Consider the following 12,114-nt stretch of genomic DNA (forward strand, 5'->3'; position numbering starts at 1 on the left):
TCGACACAGGTGATGCTCGACCCATCAAGATGCGTCCCCGCCGTATCCCGCTGGCACGCCAGGAGGCGGCAGACAAGGCTGTGTTGGAGATGCAGCGGGCAGACGTCATTGAGCCCTCAGACAGCCCCTGGGCGGCGCCAGTCGTCATGGTTCCGAAGAAGGGGGGCAAGCTGAGGTTCTGTGCGGACTACAGGCGGCTGAATGAGGTAACCAGGAAGGACTCATACCCCATACCACGTATCGATGAGTCGCTGGACCTGGTTAGGGGGTCCTCCTGGTTCTCCTCACTAGACCTCCGCAGCGGCTACTGGCAGGTGCCCTCTCCCCAGAGGCCAGAGCCAAAACTGTGTTCTCCACTAACAGAGGACACTGGCAGTTCAAGGTCCTGTGCTTTGGCCTGTGCAACGCTCCAGCTACTTTTGAGCGTTTGATGGACAGGGTGCTGGATGGCATCCCCCGACAGCAGTGTCTGGTATACCTCGATGACATCCTGGCCCATGGCAGCTCCTTCCAGTCAGCCCTGGGGGCGCTACGGCGTGTGCTGGAGAGGGTGGCTGCCGCAGGTCTGAAGCTCCACCCCGAGAAGTGCCACTTCATGAGGAGAGAGGTGTCCTTCTTGGGCCACCGAGTGGGGAAGGAGGGGATCAGCACCATGGAGGACAAGGTAGGGGCTGTCAGAGACTGGCCCACCCCCACCGACCAGCGTCAGCTGAAGAGCTTCCTGGGCCTGGCCTCGTACTACAGGAGGTTTGTACGGGGCTTCTCAAGCGTTGCTGCTCCACTGAACCGCCTGCTGCCGAAGGACAAGGCTTTCACTTGGACAGTGGAGTGTGAGGAGGCGTTCAACACCCTCAAACGTGCACTGATCGAGGCCCCGTGCTCGCCCCCTGACCTCACCTTGCCCTTTATCCTGGACACAGACGCGAGCAATGTGGGCATGGGTGGGGTGCTGGCCCAGGTGGGGCCAGAGGGGGAGAGAGTGGTGGCGTACTTCAGCAAAACATTTGACAAACATGAGCGCCGCTACTGTGTCACCCGGCGGGAGCTCTTGGCTGTTGTGGCTTCCGTCAAACACTTCAAGTACTACCTGGGTGGTCTGCCCTTTACTGTAAGGACTGACCACTCTGCTCTCCAGTGGCTCATGTCTTTCAGAGAGCCAGAGGGGCAGGTGGCACGCTGGTTGGAGGAGCTTCAGCCGTATGACTTCACGGTGGTGCACAGGGCAGGGGCACGCCACTCCAACGCCGACGCCATGTCCGGCCGGCCCTGTACTGCAGACGGCTGCCGCCATTGTGAACGGAGAGAGGGACGGGAGAGAGAGCTGCGGGCAGAGGAGGGTGTCTGTGCCACAGTGTGTCGGGCGAGCGGGCCTGTCTGCTGTGAGCTGCAGACTCGACGTGGCTGAATGGCGGCAGCAGCAGGGACGGGACACAGACCTACAGCCAGTGCTACAGTGGGTAGAGGCGCAGGTGAGGCCACCATGGGAATAGGTGACAGCGCTCTCACTCGCGACCAAAGGGTTGTGGTCGAAGTTTGAGAGACTGCGGCTGGCTGATGGCGTGCTACAGCGGGCATGGAAGGAGTCAGCTACGGGAGAGGAGAGGTGGCAGGTGGTGGTCCCAAAAGCATTGCGGGAGGCTGTGCTCCAGAGTACTCATGGGGGTGGGGACTGGACACTTTGGGGTCACAAAAACACTGCGCCGTCTCCGTCAGGGCTTCTACTGGGGGCAGCACAAGAGGGATGTGGAGGACTTTTGTCGCCGCTGTGACAACTGCACAGCGAGAAAGGGCCCCCAGGCCGCTCTCATGCTCAGCTCCAACAGTTCCCAGTGGGGGCTCCCATGGAGAGGGTGGGAGTGGATGTAGTTGGGCCGTTCCCCACCACAGACAGTGGAAACCGCTGGGTGCTCACGGCCATGGACTATTTCACAAAATGGCCCGAGGCCTATGCTCTGCCTGACCAGGAGGCAGAGACCATCGTCGACGCCCTGACAGCGGGGATGTTCAGCAGGTTTGGAGCTGCAGAGTCCATCCACAGCGACCAAGGCAGAAACTTTGAGTCCCGTGTGTTCGCCACCATGTGTGAGAGGCTGGGTATGCACAAGACCCGCACTACTCCTCTCCATCCTCAAAGTGATGGCCTTGTGGAGCGCTTCAACAAAACGCTTGGACAGCAGCTGGCCATCGTCTCTTCCAAACACCAGCGTGACTGGGACAAGCACCTGCCTATGGTCCTCATGGCATGCCGCTCCGCTGTCCAAGACTCCACCTCCTGCACGCCTGCCCTCCTCATGCTGGGGAGAGAGATCCGCACCCCTGCGGAGATGGCGTTTGGTCGGCCCCTGGATAGCCCTCATGTTCCTCCGGGGCCGGAGTATGCCCGGAGACTCCAGGACCGCCTGAGACAGCCCACACCTTCGCCAGAGAGCAGCTGGTGAATGCAGGTGTGAGGCAGAAAAGGAACTATGACGTGCACACCCGGGGAAGGCACTTTGTGGCTGGGGAGCTGGTCTGGGTCTACAGCCCCTAAGGAAAAAAAAGGCAGATGCCCCAAGTTGGACAGTCACTGGGTGGGACCCTGCAGTGTCCTGGAGAGGGTAGGGGAGGTTGTGTACTGGTGCAGCTTCCTCCCAGGGGGAGAAAGGTGGCACTGCACCGGGACAGGTTAGCCCCATACAGAGGGGCCTCTTCTCCCCAAACCCCAGGAACCCCCACAATTCCCCTCTCTGGCAATGACATTCTCCAGGCACCCACCCTCAGGTGCCGCAGACAAGGCTCCAGACAGCCCACTCCCCTGTCTCCCCCTGTGTCACCGCGTGGTTCCCCAGAACCACGGACTGTATTACCCGTTCCCGCTTCCTTGTCCCCCATATCCCTGACTTCATCCCCTGGTTCCCAGAGGGGCACTCTGCGACCATCACGGCCACGCAGGCAAAGGAGACCTCCGGGTCGCTTCAGAGACTTTGTTTGTTCCCTCGGGACGAGGGACTTTGTGGTGGGGGGCTGTGTAGCGACCCGCACAGACAGCTGTGTGTTATGTGCTAGGCTAGGAGGTGGTTGTGTTGTACTGACCAGTACCCGGTGTTCGCGGGGTCCGACATGTCAATCAACCTGCTATCTGCCAATCACGGGAATGCCTGGAATGTTCTGATGCCGGGCATCCTGGTGGTTGGCGGAGTGGCGTGGAGGGGGGTTGGGCATTGGAAGTTAAGACCAGGTTCAGCCTTTGTTCTCTCTCTCTTACGTCTGGGCTTCACAGGAGAAGGTCACGATTGGCTTGTGGGTTATCTGTCATCTATTTGGCGTGTGCTACGGCCCAAACAGTAGCCTGTGTAAAGTTGGTTCAATAAACCGTCAATTCGCAAACTCAAGCCTCTGTCTGGACAATTGTTCATTTATGATCTAGTCAGGTCATTACAATATACTAGCTAGTTCGATGTATTAGTAGCCAGCTGACGTTAGGTAACTAGCTAACATACCAGTACGTAATGCAGGATAGCGTAACTAGCAAATTGTCAGTCAACATAACGTGTAGCATAACTTATTTGAAAAGTCATTGCTTTATTACATTGCTCAACATTTTCATAATTAGTTAAATCAATGAATTTGTATCTGCTCTCGTCGGACTTCGGCAGCATATTTCCCACCATTTCTTCCAATCTGAAAACGTTGTGACGCCACGCCCGTTTTCTGAAGAGCTGCATTATGGGCCCTAAAAGCACAGAAATGGTGTCCACTGCTTGTATACTTTGGATTTTGACGAATGTAGTACAACATCCGGGAACTTTTGGCATAATAACTATATCCATACTATGACCAATAAGCATACTACATACTCAATTAGTGCGGTTAGTACGAGTATCCGAACACTGCTCTAGTCCTCTTTACTAACATCAGCACTTCTCCTGTAAAGCGCTAAGCCCCCCCCCCCTCTTTTTATATTGCTGTAGTTCCAGTATTGTTAGCCCGAGCTCCTGTAGTTTAGCCACAGTGTATTGTTTTAGTTCCAGAGCTGTAAGGTCTAGCTCCTGTAGTTGTTTAGCTATGGTTGTAGTTCCAGTGCGCTAGGCCGGCCTTCCACCACGGCACCAGCCCTCTGCTGCCAGAACATTCTTCACGCCTTGTAATCACTGAGTTTCAGTCCAGGGGATTTCAGGCCACTAACAGCTGTAGCTGTCAAAAAGGCAAGCGAGAGGAAACGGACTGTTTTGGACAAACTATTTAGTAGGTGCATGTGCATTTGTGTGCGCGTAGTACACCTCTCAACAGAGGAAGGAAAATCTGACTACGAACGGTACAGCTACGCTAACGAATACCTCTAAAGCTGAAAAAAGATTTTGAGCACCTGGGAAGATCCTTCCGACGCATAAGCTGGTCTTTCAACCGGCTGAAACGATCCTTTCTTCGCAGGATGATACGTTGTGCATTTCTCGGGCTCGTTTCAGCTGTCTCCTGTATTCTGTTCACTCTCCGTTGCTGCCCGCAAACAGAAAGTAAAAAGGATGGCACAAAACAGCCATGCTAATGCCTCCAGTACGCATCACAACAATAGTCACTGTCGAATGGCGTCATCGGTCGTGCTCCTAAAATCATCACTAGACATTTGTTTCCTCCGCCAATGAAACCCAGTCCTGTTTCCAGTTCCACTGCAAATGGAAAACAACCTAAGAACAAACAAGGCTTGCTGGTTCTGCCACGGCCCGTCGCGGTCTGGTTCCTCTTAGGGGAATTGAGCCATCAGAGACCTTCTTGCCTGAGGTATCCTTTCTATCTGACCCCAAACCCAGGACCTCTCTAGGAAGAGAGAGCACAGGAGCATCATTAAGGCATCAACTACCCAGCTGAATGCCACGTGGAAGTTAGAGCCCTCATCCCAGCCCATAGCAGAATCGGAGAGAAAGAGTTCCTACCTGACCCCAAACCCAGGACCTCTCTAGGAAGAGAGAGCACAGGAGCGTCATTAAGGCATCAACTACCCAGCTGAATGCCACGTGGAAGTTAGAGCCCTCATCCCAGCCCATAGCAGAATCAGAGAGAAAGAGTTCCTATCTGACCCCAAACCCAGGACCTCTCTAGGAAGAGAGAGCACAGGAGCGTCATTAAGGCATCAACTACCCAGCTGAATGCCACATGGAAGTTAGAGCCCTCATCCCAGCCCATAGCAGAATCAGAGAGAAAGAGTTCCTATCTGACCCCAAACCCAGGACCTCTCTAGGAAGAGAGAGCACAGGAGCGTAATTAAGGCATCAACTACCCAGCTGAATGCCACCTGGAAGTTAGAGCCCTCATCCCAGCCCATAGCAGAATCAGAGAGAAAGAGTTCCTATCTGACCCCAAACCCAGGACCTCTCTAGGAAGAGAGAGCACAGGAGCGTCATTAAGGCATCAACTACCCAGCTGAATGCCACGTGGAAGTTAGAGCCCTCATCCCAGCCCATAGCAGAATCGGAGAGAAAGAGTTCCTTCCTGTGTCTGCATCCCAAGTGACACCCTATTTGAGGTGCCTTTTGGGATGTACACTTCCACGCCATAATAAAACCACAGCCCTGGACTGCATGAAGAGTGGTAGGGGAGTTACACGACCATGGTATTTGCAGCGGTGTGAAATCACCTAGCTCACCTCTTTCCGCCATGATTATTTCATGCCGGCTGTGATATTGTAATGCATATTTAAGGGACTGAGAGGTTATCTCTCACGCACTCTCTTTCTAGGGAGTGTAGGCTAGTCTTTCTAGATCAGTTCCTAGATATCTGTAGCTCGAGGAGTAGGGTCTCGCTCTACTTGTGTTGGATGCTGATTGGCCTGTGTTGGATGCTGATTGGCCTGTGTTGGATGCTGACTGGCCTGTGTTGGATGCTGACTGGCCTGTGTTGGATGCTGACTGGCCTGTGTTGGATGCTGACTGGCCTGTGTTGGATGCTGACTGGCCTGTGTTGGATGCTGACTGGCCTGTGTAGGGCAGCATAATCCCATGAAGCATCAAACACACACCACCAGAACAACAATGGACTTCACTATTTTAGTTAGTGCTTACTGCTTGTTTTCCATGGATTCCAAGTTGACCTAATACTAATGCCTGATGTTATGAAGAATTTGCTTGTTTAAATCAGTGGGAGTCTATGAATATGATAGCACAGAGACTTACCCAGTAAAAGGGCTTAATATTTTTCATGGTTGTGCCACTGCCATGCCAAGCAGTGCCACTGCCAAACTGGGCACAGGGATCTCCCCTGGCATGTGGAGAGGGCATCACCCACCACATGTGGCAGTGCCCCTGTCGTAACATGACTGTCTACCTTCTGCTGGGTGCTGGGAGGGTAGGCTTACATACAGTATGTTCACTATGCGACCGCAGCGTAGAGGGGCTAGATTCACGCCCCATCATGTCCACACGGACTCCCTCACCGGCTGCATTCAGTTACATTTCTCTACCTTTACAAACCCCATAAGCTGAGGAAACCAGGGCCGTTTGGCACAAAATGGACGGCGTCAGATGTGCTATGTTTGCTAATGTATGGTAGGTTTCAAGTCATCCATGTTGGCTCCGCTGATCCTGATTAGGGGCGACAGACTTGGGGGAGGCTTAACGGGTCACCTGACCTTCACACAGGGCTCAAAGCAGAGGAGTGGTTGGCCTGGCCTGTGCACTCTTCCACAACACACACACACACACCAGCTCTGGTCTGCTGGCATTAGGGGCTGTCGCCACTTAATCTCCCCCACAATAGTGTGTGTGCGATGGAGCGGATTAGTGATATTCCTGGGAAAAGTGTAACACCAGAGGGACACACTAATTGTCCGCCACAAGCATTACTCGTAGTTGCTGCAGGGCATCGTTCTTCTTCTTCTCCTCCCAGTCATTATTCTGTTGCATCTGGCTGTACATCTGTTCATGTTTGCTCTCCGTCTCTTATCGTTTATTCATCCCTTTTCTATCTGTTTATATTTGCCCTCTGTTTACGCTCGGTATGTTGGTTTGTTTGCTTGCCTGTCTACTCATCTTCTCTCCTCTCTGACCGTCCTTTTTTTCGCTGTGCTTTTGTTCTTTACCCGGTTTTTTTTCTTCTTTTGTGTGTTTTTTTTCTCTCCTCCAAATATTCATCTGTCTTCCTGTCAAATCCGTTGTTCTGTTTCACATATCGGCGCATGCACTGAGTGTAGAAAACATTAGGAGCACCTGTTCTTTCCAGGTGAAAACTATGATCCCTTATTGGTGTCCCTTGTTAAATACACTTCAATCAGTGTAGATGAAGGGGAGGAGACGGGTTAAAGAAGGGATTTTTAAGCCTTGAGACAATTGAGACACGGATTGTGTATGTGTGCCATTCAGACAAAGACAAAAGATTGAAGTGCCTTTGACCAGGGTATGGTAGTAGGTGTCAGGTGCACCGGTGTGTGTCAAGAACTGCAACGCTGCTGGGTATTTCACGCTCAACAGTTTCCCGTGTGTATCAAGAATGGCCCACCACCCAAAGGACATCCAGCTAACTTCACACAACTGTGGGAAGCATTGGGGTCAACATGGGCCAGCGTCCCTGTGGAAATGCTTTCGACAACTTGTAGAGTCCAGGTCCCAACGAATTGAGGCTGTTCTGAGGGCAAAACGGGGTGCAACTCAATATTAGGAAGGTGTTCCTCATGTTTGGCATACTTAGTGTGTCTCTGTCCAGCAGCCTCTACCGCTCTCTGTATGCCATCACTCACTCATCCCGTCACGATGACTGGTTCATAGGTCAGCAACAAAGGCTCTCCACCTCTGTTAGTCTTCTCCAGTGTGAATGGATCTGTATGAGTTACTCCAACACACAAGCACTATTACACCTGCACTGTTCATGGGCAATGTTCTGATCAGTGACCTTGATCTAGATATTCACACGATGACAGTGAAACGTGCACATTGTATTTAACAAACATGCGTTGTATTTGCAAGGCATCTGCCACACACACACACACACACACACACACCACACTTCAACACAATAGGCAGAAAGCTTCCCACACTACTTGCCTGTCTCTTGCGGTCATCGTCCCTACAGATGAGGAGGGCACTATCTGGGGAGGAATGGGAGTTAGTATGATGCCCCCCCCTACCCAAATGCCACCAGGCCCTGCCTGCCCATAAGCCCCTTAAGGGATTAACCAATGGGAGCTCATTGGTGCTTAAGACTAGTGAGTTAATGCCCACCCGGTGTGGCACAACTAACCTAGCCCCTGGCCAAGCTAGGCCCACACAGCCGCATAGATGAACAGACACACTGACACTCACATACACATGTGCACACACACACACAGATAATAGTCCCCATGTGGCCCCGTTGGTAGAGCATGGAGGTTGCAAAGCCAGGGTTGTGGGTTCGATTCCCACAGGGAACCAGTACAACAAAAAAAATGCAAGAAAATGTATGTACAGTCGCTCTGAATAAAACCCATCTGTTAAATGACTCAAATGTCAACTGTTAATGCCTAATAAACGTAGTCTTTCCCACACACTGTTTTCTCCATCAAATTGCTCTATTGGCATCAAAAGTGTCCACACGCTGCCAAAGCTAGCACATTTCCCTCAGCTTAGTGGGTTGTAAAAGTCGTGTCTTAAAATATGTTAACTGCCTCGTTTAAAATGCCCAAATAGCAGAGTGTGATCGGGCATGATTCAGAGTAGAGCGTGTTTGTGGTGTCACTGTGGAGAAACACGTGGCTGGACTCTGCTCTCTCTGACAGACAGAAAGGGATGTTGAGCACCGCGTGGGCACTGTTAAGACGTTGATGTGTTTTATTGATTCATTGGGGGTTGTGTAATTGTGATTCTGAAAGACAGCATGAATCATATTAGGGCTGGGAATTGCCAACAATTCTATGTCTGTTGCGATTCGATACTGTGATTATTATTCTTTTATGTTCCGAACATATTGCTCATCGTATGTCTGCTGCAGAGAGATGCGAGAACAAGTGATCAGTCATGGAAATAAAAGTTCTGAAAACAAATGGGATATATCGTCAAAAATATATCGCCTGTTCTAGTTTTACTATCTCGATGATACCACTGCTATCAAAAATGACCTTTTATCAGCCCAGCCCCTTCTCTCGTCTGCCTATTCTTTCTCTCCCTAGTTCTCTCTTTTTCACTTCCACGATGCTACATTGACATCAAAGCATGCCATTCATATTTGTATATTGCCAAACATGAACATAACAGCAATCTTTCTCCCCTTCACCTTTTTTAAATGATTATTATTATAATTTTTTTTACAATTACATTTATTTTAATGCGCAATTAAAGCAAATGTCACAGCCGACCCCTCTCGCTCTCTCAGGGTTTCTTCCGGCGCAGTATCCAGAAGAACATGGTGTACACCTGTCATCGCGAGAAGGGCTGCATCATCAACAAGGTCACCCGCAACCGCTGCCAGTACTGCCGCCTGCAGAAGTGTTTAGAAGTGGGCATGTCCAAGGAGTGTGAGTACTATTCCTCTCTCTGTCTCTCTCTGTATGTCTCTCTCTGTATGTCTCTCTGTATGTCTCTCTCTCTCTGTCTCTCCGGCTCTCTCTGTCTCTCTCTCAATTTCAATTTAAGGGGCTTTATTGGCATGGGAAACAGTTTCACCTCTCTCTCAATTTTTTTATTATAAAAAATAAATACATCTATTTTAGGGCTTAATTGGCATGGGAAACATATGTTAACATTGCCAGAGCAAGTGAAGTAGATGATAAACAACAGTGAAATAAACAAAAAAAATGAACAGTAGACATCTCTCTCTCGTTCGTTCGCCTGTCTCTTCTGAGTGAATACTGTCTCCCAAGAAATGCCTTCCCGAAGTAGATATTCAAAGCACCACGCGCTGACATGACAAAAAGTGATGGTTCTAATACATTTCGAGATGTTTTTTTTATTATCAAGAAGCAATGGTGCGCAACCCGCCACACCCCATGATGGCTTCCCTCCCTCGGTCCACGCCCTCCTACACATCCACCACACATATGCTCACACAGACTGTACATCCCCCTATAGGCTTCAATGAGGCTAAGCGCTAAAACAATCTCCTAGCACATTATCTTCTGGGCCCCCTGTAAGTGAGTTCTCCTCCTCAGTGTTCCGAGCCGCTGGTTTATAGCAACATTCATCCCAGTCAAGGCCGCTAGGGAAATCAACTACTGCCATCTAGTGGTGGGGAGTATGTTACTACACCTGGGAAGTGGCCCACAGTGTGGTGTGGTGTTTAAAAAATATATATTTGACAAAATCAGCAGGTGTGTGTTTTTTTGCGTTTTTGAGTTGGGATTGTGTGTGTCCAGGGCTGTCTTAACCCATCTTGATTGACCTTTGAGCCGGTCAACCTGGAACGGTCAACCTAGAACCCCTAACAGTAAGACTCTTATCTCTGAAGGGGGGTGACACACTGATGCTATTTACTAAGTCGTGTGTGTGTGTGTGTGTGTGTGTGTGTGTGTGTGTGTGTGTGTGCCATGACTGATTAGAGTGCCAGGCTAATAGTTCTTTAATGGCTTCATTAGGTTGTGTTTTCTGGGCCCACGCTGGCAGCTCTGTCTCTGGGGAAGAACAGTGTAACACACATAGTGAACAGTGCTGCGCTGCCCTGAGGAAAGAGAGCATCTTATTTATCATGGTTCCCTTCTTCTTTCCAATTCTCTCTCACACACCCTCTCTCTCACTCACTCACACACCCTCTCTTTCACACACCCTCTCTCTCACTCACACACACTCTCTCTCACTCACACACTCTCTCACACACTCTCTCACTCACTCTCACACTCTCTCTCTCACTCTCACACACTCTCTCTCTCACTCACACACACTCTCTCTCTCACTCACACACTCTCTCTCTCACTCACACACACTCTCTCACTCACTCACACACACTCTCTCACTCACTCACACACACTCTCTCACTCACTCACACACTCTCTCACACACTCTCTCACTCACACTCTCTCTCACTCACACACACTCTCTCACTCACTCACACACTGTTACGGATACAGTTATCCTGTGTGTGTGTGTATCCTGTGTGTGTTTCTTTTCTCTCCTTCTCCCCTCACAGGTGAAAACCATCACTCCCCAATCAGTCAACAATCAATCATCAATCAGAAGACACACCTCCTATTTCCTACCCTATCACAGTTCCTTCCCCATGGTTTAAAAACCCCATCATTTGTTTGCTCTGGAGCAATCTCTAGCTCAATCTCTCTGTGTTTCACTCTCGCTTTGTGTCTTAACCTCTCTTTTGTTTAAAGCACCTCCATAGCACTTTGTCATCACCTGTGAGTATTGTTTTTGGGTTATGGTGTTTGTTTGTTTGCTGGTGGGAAAAGGGGAAACCAAGACAAGTCGCCCATGGGCATACACTACCCGTAGGTGAACTTTGTTAAATACACTAGTTAGAACTGGGCGGACCACCCACTGTATTTTTGGTTAGTTAGTTAGCTGTTGTTAAAGTAGGCTAGTCTAGCTTAGGGGTGTTTTTGAATACTTATTGTTTCTTTCCTTGGGTCCAGCTCAGCCCCTTTTCCTGCTCCCCCCATTACCGTGTGTTTATAAATAAACCTAGAGTTTGACGGTAGATTTCTGTTGTCGTGGTTATTTCGTGCACACTTTTACTTTGTCACAATAATAATTTGCATGAGGTATGTTACGGGTCTCATTACCATCCCCCCTAGACTGTCGGGCCAAAAGGGATTCGTAACATAAGTGGGGGCTCGTCCGGGATTTGAACCCGGGACCTCTCGCACCCGAAGCGAGAATCATACCCCTAGACCACTTATGTTACGAATCCCTTTTGGCCCGACAGTCTAGGGGGGGATGGTAATGAGACCCGTAACATACCTCATGCAAATTATTATTGTGACAAAGTAAAATGTGTACTGATTTTAAGAAAGGCATTGATTTTTATGGTTAGGTACGATTGTGCTTTTTTCGCGAATGTGCTTTTGTTAAATCATCCCCCGTTTGACGAAGTTGAAGTAGGCTGTGATTCGATGATAAATTAACGAGCACCTCATTGATTATATGCAACACAGAACAATCTAGTTAACTTAGTAATATCATCAACCATGTGTAGTTAACTAGTGATTATGTGAAGATTGATTGTTTTTTTATA

At 49.9% G+C, this 12,114-nt stretch overlaps 1 pseudogene; it reads left to right on the forward strand.

The window, feature by feature from the left end:
- Positions 1–12,114, forward strand: part of LOC115110150 (retinoic acid receptor alpha-like) — a 183,852-nt pseudogene that overhangs the window by 166,456 nt on the left and 5,282 nt on the right.

The sequence above is a fragment of the Oncorhynchus nerka genome, linkage group LG26 (genome assembly GCF_034236695.1).
Source record: "Oncorhynchus nerka isolate Pitt River linkage group LG26, Oner_Uvic_2.0, whole genome shotgun sequence".
NCBI lineage: Eukaryota > Metazoa > Chordata > Actinopteri > Salmoniformes > Salmonidae > Oncorhynchus > Oncorhynchus nerka.